This window comes from Solanum pennellii, chromosome 2 (assembly GCF_001406875.1).
Source record: "Solanum pennellii chromosome 2, SPENNV200".
Classification (NCBI taxonomy): Eukaryota; Viridiplantae; Streptophyta; class Magnoliopsida; order Solanales; family Solanaceae; genus Solanum; species Solanum pennellii.
In genome coordinates, this window is record NC_028638.1 from 33804548 (window position 1) to 33812976 (window position 8429).

The window sequence follows — 8429 nt, forward strand, 5'->3', positions numbered from 1 at the left end:
TGAGTATGGTGTGGAGGCTTGAGCCCTCATAGATGTTCTTGTTGTGGTCACCTGTTGAGTGTTGTAGTTGATTTTGTATTATTACTTGATATATATTGCTTTCTATTCTGAGTTGGCCGATGATACCTACTCAGTACTTGTACTGACCCCTACTTTTATTTTCCTTCTTTGTTAATTATGGAATGCAGCAAACGTGCCATCAACTTCAACTCGTCCGCAAATCTAGCCAGTCTTCAGCATATCAGATTTCAGGGTGAGCTATTGTTCCTAGCTTGGACTGGATTCTCTCATTCGTGTCTTGATGTCCTTGAAGTTCGGGCATGGACCATTCATTTACTTATTTTAGTTTCTTAAATACTCTTAGATTTAGTAATTTGAGGATAGATGTTCTTGTGGTGATGACTTCCAGATTTTGGGGATGATAAATAATAAATTTTAGAATGTTTATTTATTGGTTTTATTAATAAGATTTTGAGTCTTCCGCATTATGTTGGGGTTTAGATTTGTTGGTTCGCTCACATAGTAGGATAAGTGTGGGTGCCACTCGCGGCTCGTTTTGGGTCGTGATAGAATCTTAATCATTCAGATTTGCCTCATGTATTTGGTATTGAGAACTGAATCTTAATTATTCAGATTCAGTTCATTAAGTTCATTTGTTTTATTTTATTATAAGTCTCTTAATGGGTTTGGATATATCTGAATGAATCAGATCTGTAACACACCTTAACACTATTCAGACTAAAAAATAAGACTCCTATCTTAATTCAAGTAAATCAAAACAACTCATAAAAGTTGTTTTCTTATTTAATTAAATGCTTGCCATTATAATTTCTTTTATTCATATTAACTTAATATACATCTTTTACTTTCATAAATTAATGAATATATTTGAATTGATAAGCACTCCCATGATATAATATTTAGCACAGTTTCAAAAATTAAAAAAGTATTAGTTATTTGATCGATAACAATAATAAATTTCCATAATAAAATAAAATATTTTTCTAAACTATATATTTACTACTCTATATAAACTATTTTAAATTGCATTATATTAGATTCTCAAAGTATTTTGAGTGCAAAAAATAGTCATATTAATGATGTAACTTGATGTTGAGTTCTTAAAAGATAACTCATTTTACCTTTGTTACGGTAAAAAATGTCTAAAATATTATTTTATATGGAAAATACTATTTTACTAACAAGGTTTTTATAATATTTTATTGATATAACATTAAATTTCATATGTGCATTCATATATTGAAAACAAATTGTCCCAGTAATTTAGTGTTTAGATTCAGAGACAATATTTTAATATTCAGATGTTTATTCAGATTTACACATCTAGATCTTAATGCACATCTTAATATTTAAATGCGTATTAAAATTCAGACGTCTTAATCTTAATGGAAACAAATGAGACCTTAATGTTACTACTTGTTAATCAAATTCACAAATAAAATTATCTTTATAATATTTAGGGAAAATGCATAAGTACCCCCAAGACTATGACCGAAATCTAAGACACACCTTACTAAGGTCGTATTACCCCCCCCCCCTGAACTTTTTTTTTTGTAATTTTGTGTACCGCTTTGGCTTACGTGACATCCAAATATCTCCGACGCGCCTCAATTGCTTGGAGTCACATAGAGTGCCACATAAGACAAAAGGTGTATAAAATTACAAAAAGAAAGTTCATGGGGTAATAGGACCTTAGTTTAGTTAAGGTGTATCTCTGAGATTTTGGTCATAGTCTAGGGGGTACTTGTGCATTTTCCTTGATATTTATTAATTTTTTTTCAACTAAAAGTATAAATATCTAAATAGAAATATTAAACTAATTGTTTTGATTTTGGACTCTCTTTATTTTTAAATTTTAATATTATATTATATTTTTTAATTAATTTTTATAAGCCCACGGGCCGGCCCTACATATATTTCTCAAGCCCCCCAAATAAGCAGGCTTATTCAGGCCGGGCTAAAAAGCCCTTTTCTTAAATGGGCTCCAAAAATCTTAGCCCAGCCCTATAAAATCCCGGGTTAGGCCAGGCCGGCCCAACGGGCCTAGCCCATATTGACGGCTCTAGTCCCATGGGTCGAACTTAGTACATCATTGATAAAGCCCAAACAACGTTCAGGCCCAATCCATCTTTTTGCTGGTATTAGAGAGTTTTTATGGAAAATTAGCAAACCAGTCAAACTTACTAACATAATTATTAAAAATATCTATACTTTAAAATAACTAGTAAAAATGTCAATATTTTATCAAATAAAATGTATCCTAATATAATTAATTTTCTTTCCTTTTATTTCTCAAATCAGGCCCCACATTCCACTAATATTTGCATTCATTCAATATCTCATGTTGTATAGTTTATGAATCTTGTATTTGTTTCTAATTGAATCCATTTCAAATGTATACCAACTATGGATAAGGATCTGGTCAAGTATAATTAGGTCAACAAATATTCAATGACTTTATAGATTCATGTCATGTGTATGATATGATAATTTATGGTTGAGATTCATTTAAATTATATACTCATCTTAATAATAAAAACAATAATATTGTCAACTAGTTTTATTTTTTAAAACTATCGAATATAATAATTAAGTGTATATCCAAGCTAATATTTTTTTAAAAAAATAATTAAGATTGAAAAAGAAAATTTAAATATACCTGATTGAAAGTATTTGCATTATCAAATTGAGTCTTATGTTCAACTCTTGATCTGCATACCTGCCAGTATTAATTTTTTTGTTCTTGAAATATTAGCTTGAGTACACTTAATTGCTTCATTTGATAGTTTTAAAAAATAAAAATAGTTGACAGCTTTGTTGTTTGTATTATTATTAAGATTAGTATATAATTTAAATTTATTATCAAGATAGTTATACAATTTAAATGAATCTCAACCATAAATTATTATATAATACACGTGACATGAATCTATAAGGTCATTGAACATTACTTGACCTAATTATATTTGACCAGATCTTTATCCACCAACTAGATATGTATTTTATTTATATGAAGAACAACTTCCTATTAGTTTCTTTTTTTTAATAATAAAAAATTCAGAATTTTGTATCATTTCTCAATTTGTATTTAAAATCGTATGTATACACTTGCGTAGTTTATAAATCTGATATTTGTTCCTAATTTGTATTCATTTTAAAGGTATGTCAACTAGTTATGTACTTTATTTAAGAATTATTACAACAAATATTCACTTATTCCTTTTCAACTTTATACTTCATTCTCACTTTTTCGTCATACTATTTTTTTGTATTTTATATATTATTATACAGAATTCTTAACAAAAGCTAGAATAAATAGAAATACAAATAAAATACACATTGGAATGAATACAAAATACAAGATTTTTGAAGAAAAAAATAAATAAACTGGGAAAAAAACAAATATGTTTCTTAAATAACTATAGATTCATTTGGCATACATATTAGAATGAATACAAACAAATAAAAAAAATACAAGTTTCATTATACAAAGTACAACATAAAACTATAATGAATAGAAATAGAATACATCGTGGAATGAATACAATATTAAGCGATCCTTACCTTTTTTTGAAATATTCTCTCCCTTGATTTTCTCCCTTTTGTTATTAAATAATTGTATTGTTTAAATAAAAACAAATAATAAAAATATAAATAAGATACATAACAAACTAAAATTTTGAGATTTTTACTAAATATTGAAAGTGTTGCTAATGAGCCCTCTTAAATGTTAAAATATTAACATTTCAAAAAATTTCCCTTTCATTATTTATTCAACTATTTATATTAGGAAAAACTTTAGAATGTGGCGAACATCCATATATATATTTAAGAAAAATAGCTATGTTTTATTTTTATCATATTATATGAATTATAATTAGATTATCATATTTACGAATACAGTTATATCTATATATATGTACTATATCGAAGATTAAAAGTTGAATAGGGAATACAAGTATAGTTGTATCTAACACATTCATTTTTGTGTTTAACAACAATATATTCATTGTATTCTATATTGGTGTACTTATTTTTTGTTTAACAACTAGTGTATTCAAAATCGAAATACTTAACCTTCATTCACAAATTCAACAATTCGCTTACAACAATAAGTTGAATTAATGAAAAAAATTTTATTAATACCTTTACGACGCCAGAATAAGAAATAGGGAGACAACAAGAAAATTGAGTATTATGTATCACAATTTTTGTTAAACTGATAAAGAATATGATCTGATATGTCTTTAAATAAGTATTTTTTTGAGAAAATTACGTGGGATGACAAACATTCCTAAGTAATTAGCTAATAAGGGTATAATTTAATTTTTTTACTCTCAATAATTATAGTTTCATTTTTTGCCATAATTAATAGGACCCACCACCTCTTTGCATACCCAACCATAAAAGATCTTTTTATCTTTTTTTTTTGTATACAATTTTATATAAAATCAATTTTATCTCTCCTATACCCATTCCATATCTTTCTCCTAAAATCACTCCTTCACTCCTATTTTGAATTTTGAATCTAGGAAAATTTTACGTTCCTTCTCCTGTCTTACTTTCATGAATTCATTTTATTTATTTTTTCCTTCATCAACATAATTATTTATGTATTATGTTTCTTAGTTTTTTCATATATTTTTTTTAAAAAAAATTCTTTCTTTTTTAATCAGATTATAAGTTCTTGAGAATTGAAGATTCATCTTCATATATGAGGATTACCAGAGGTATGCCATTATATGTTAATATTGTTGATAATCCACCTTTGTTATCAATTGGATAAACTCAGGATTTTGGAGTCAATATAAGGTATATGACGAAACATAAACAAGTTCAAGTTGAACAATCTATTGAATTGAGATTCAAGAAAAAGAAAAGACCCAATGACAATTCAGAAAGTCATCAACAACGCGAACTCTAGCGGCATTAAGATTGTTGAAGGTTGAAGTAAGAAAAAAGTCAGAAACATAAGCTCAGAGGAGATTGGATCTGCCTCATCAAAACTGGACAGAACTAGACAAATCTGAAGAATATCAAGAACATCAGGTAGTGTAGTTTATATACATATTACTAAAGGTATGTATATAGTGGGAGTATATTAAGGTAATATATACAAAGTATTATGAGACAATTGCTATCTATATATTATGTTTTTATACCAATTACTAAAATTATGTATATAGTGGGTTGTATATTAAAGTAACATATACAAAGTATTATGAGACAATAGCTATTTGTTTACAAATATTTAGTTTTGTAAAAAAGAAATTTGTTAAAATCATTGTATAATATATATATACAAAATTATAGTATATTATACATATTCGTCGATCTATACAAAAAAATTATGAACATTATAAAATATTGTTTATGTAAACATTACACACTCAGATATACAAACATATTTCAAGCTTACCATATATACAACTGACAAATGAATATTATACAATCATTTTAATCATTTATTTTTTTTAAAAAAAAAACACGAAATTACATATGCACAGATACAAATATAATTCATATACCAAATTATTGTATATTATACAAATTCCTAGATATATACAAAAAAAAAATAATAAAATATTGTATACAAACAGACTACAAAAAAAATTAAAAACAAACACAACACACTTTTTCTTTAAAAAAAATACGAGTGTCATATATACAATTTTCATATTATGATGGTCACATATACATTTAATAACATATAATAAATTACACACGAAATTGTATAAAAAATTATATACAATTTCTCAAATATATACGGTATAATCAATTTATATATATACAAATAAAATCATTAACGTCTGAGTGTTTCATACGATTTGTTTTAAAAAAATGAGAAAATATTTGATTTTGAACGGTTAGCTTAAATCATAGGATTGTGTAAATGTTTGTTACTGTATTTAGAGCTATTGTTACCATTAAATAAAAAAGTAAAATATTAAATAAATTAAAAACAAAAAAAATGTTTTATACAAATTAAAAGATACATAACAAACTAAACTATACCCATAGAAAAATAACTTGTTAAGCAAACTTATACTACTTAATTACTCATCATAGCTATAGTTTGCTATAATTACCATTCATGTCAAACATTATACATTAATTATGTGGGCTGACTTCAAGTTTGTATAATTAACTACATTTGTATATGTATAATTCGCCAGAATATACAAATACATATGTATAATATACAATTATTTAATCATTATACATATACAATTCACCTCTCTCTCTCGCTCTCTGACCTCTCTCGCTCTCCTCTCTCCTCCCTCTTTCAATCTTGTTCGCCTCTCTCCTCTCACAATCCCGCTTGCTTTTTATACAAATGCATACGTATAATATACAATTATCTATCCAATATGCATATACAATTCACCTCTCTCCCACTCTCTGCCCTCTCTCGCTCGCCTATCTCCCAATCTCACTCGTCTCTCTCCCCCTCTTCCAATCTCTCTTGCCTCTCTCCTCTCTCTCTCAATCTCGCTTGTCATATATACAAATACATATGTATAATACACAATTATCTAATCAATATACATATACAATTCACCTCTCTCCCACTTTTTGCCCTCTCGCTTGCCTCTCTCCTCTCTCTCCAGTCTCGCTCGCCTCTCTCATCTCTCTCCAGTCTCGCTCTCTTCTCTCCTCCCTATAACATGTAGCTACGAATTATAATTATCAAAATATAGCTATGGAGAGTAATTAAACTATTTTTAGTGGTTATATGTGAAAGTAGTATCATATAATAAAACAAGGATAAATTACCAATGCACATCTTCATTTTCCATAATTTCCATTATTCAAGTCATAATTTCCCCCAATTTTCAAGTCAGCCAGATACTTATGTGTCCAACTTTAATCCACGTTTTCTCTTTCTTTTTACACTCCTTTAATCTTTCTCTAATTTCACTCCGCAATCGTATGAGTTACAATTTCATCTCAATTTGAACTGTAAAAGGATTCTCTCACTAGTCAACCAAATTCAAACCAATTAATCGATATATTTTTTATTCTCAATTGTCGTCTTCTCCACTTCCATCTTCTTCTTCTTCAAACAAAGAATTCATCCTTATTTCCTGATATGGGTCATGCTCCTTAAAAAAAAGGTAGAAAAGTTTCATTTATAATTTCTCGACCTACTCTATCCAAGGTAATGATTTTTGATTTATTTCTTTACTTTTTTTATATTTAATATTGCATATATTACTTGATTCAAATGCATGATACATTACTGAAAAAAAGAGGGGGAAAGTTTCATCTACAATTTCTTGACTCAATCTACTCAAAGTAACAATTTTTTTTAATCTATTTCTACACTATTTTTGATGTTCAATCTTGCATCGAGTAATTGATTCAAATGCATCATACATTACTGAAAAAGTAATTTTATTATATTGCAATGTATTATCATTTAAGTTAATTGTTTGATACATTAAACGAAACTCCAAGCTTGTTAATACATAAAACCCTAAGTTTATCAATTACAACATATCAAGTTATAAATGTAATGTAGCATGTGTCACTCACAACATTTCTTGTATTGGATACAAAAATATAATGTTCATAATTATTATCAATATATCAAGTAAAAATATACTGAAATCTGACGAATTATGTATCACACTCAATTTATGATATATAATGTGTTTTAATCTAATGATTCAAGTATCAATCTCTGCATATCATGTACTTAATACAAAATAATATTATTGAATGTGTCATTTTCATAATATGAAGTATTAAGAGTATCAAATTCGAATATATGATACATTATACATTATACATTATATTAAGTTGCAGTGTATCATATACAAAATATTAATACTATGTATCAAAGTGAACTGACTGGTATCAGTGGTTGCTTACAAGAACAAAAAACCTGGAAGGCTATTCTAATCACATCAGGCATTTGATGTTGAATTTGAACAAGATATTATGCAACAAGAAAATGATACCCATTTTATATGACTTTGTTTTGAGCTATACGTTCAATGCAATTTTATAATGTATCTTCTTCATTTTGAAGAAATTGTAGATTGTTTGTAGCTGTGTTGCTGAATTTCTTAGCAAAAAAGTTTTCAAGATCATCTAATGATTTCTGAATCGATTATTTTTTGTACAAAATATGGAGTAATTCTATGAAAATATGATAGTGAAAAAGCAAAGACATGATATGCTAGTGAAAATAATGATCCATTAAAGTCTAGGGCCAATTCAAAACACCAGACCAAGAGGATTTTTTCAATATAGTATAGGCATAATGTATATGTAGACACACTAATTTGAATATTTTACTATTTGTAAGATACAATGAACTAAGTTTTAGAATGTTTCTCTAATAACTTGATTATTTTGAAATATATATATATATATATATATATATATATATATATATA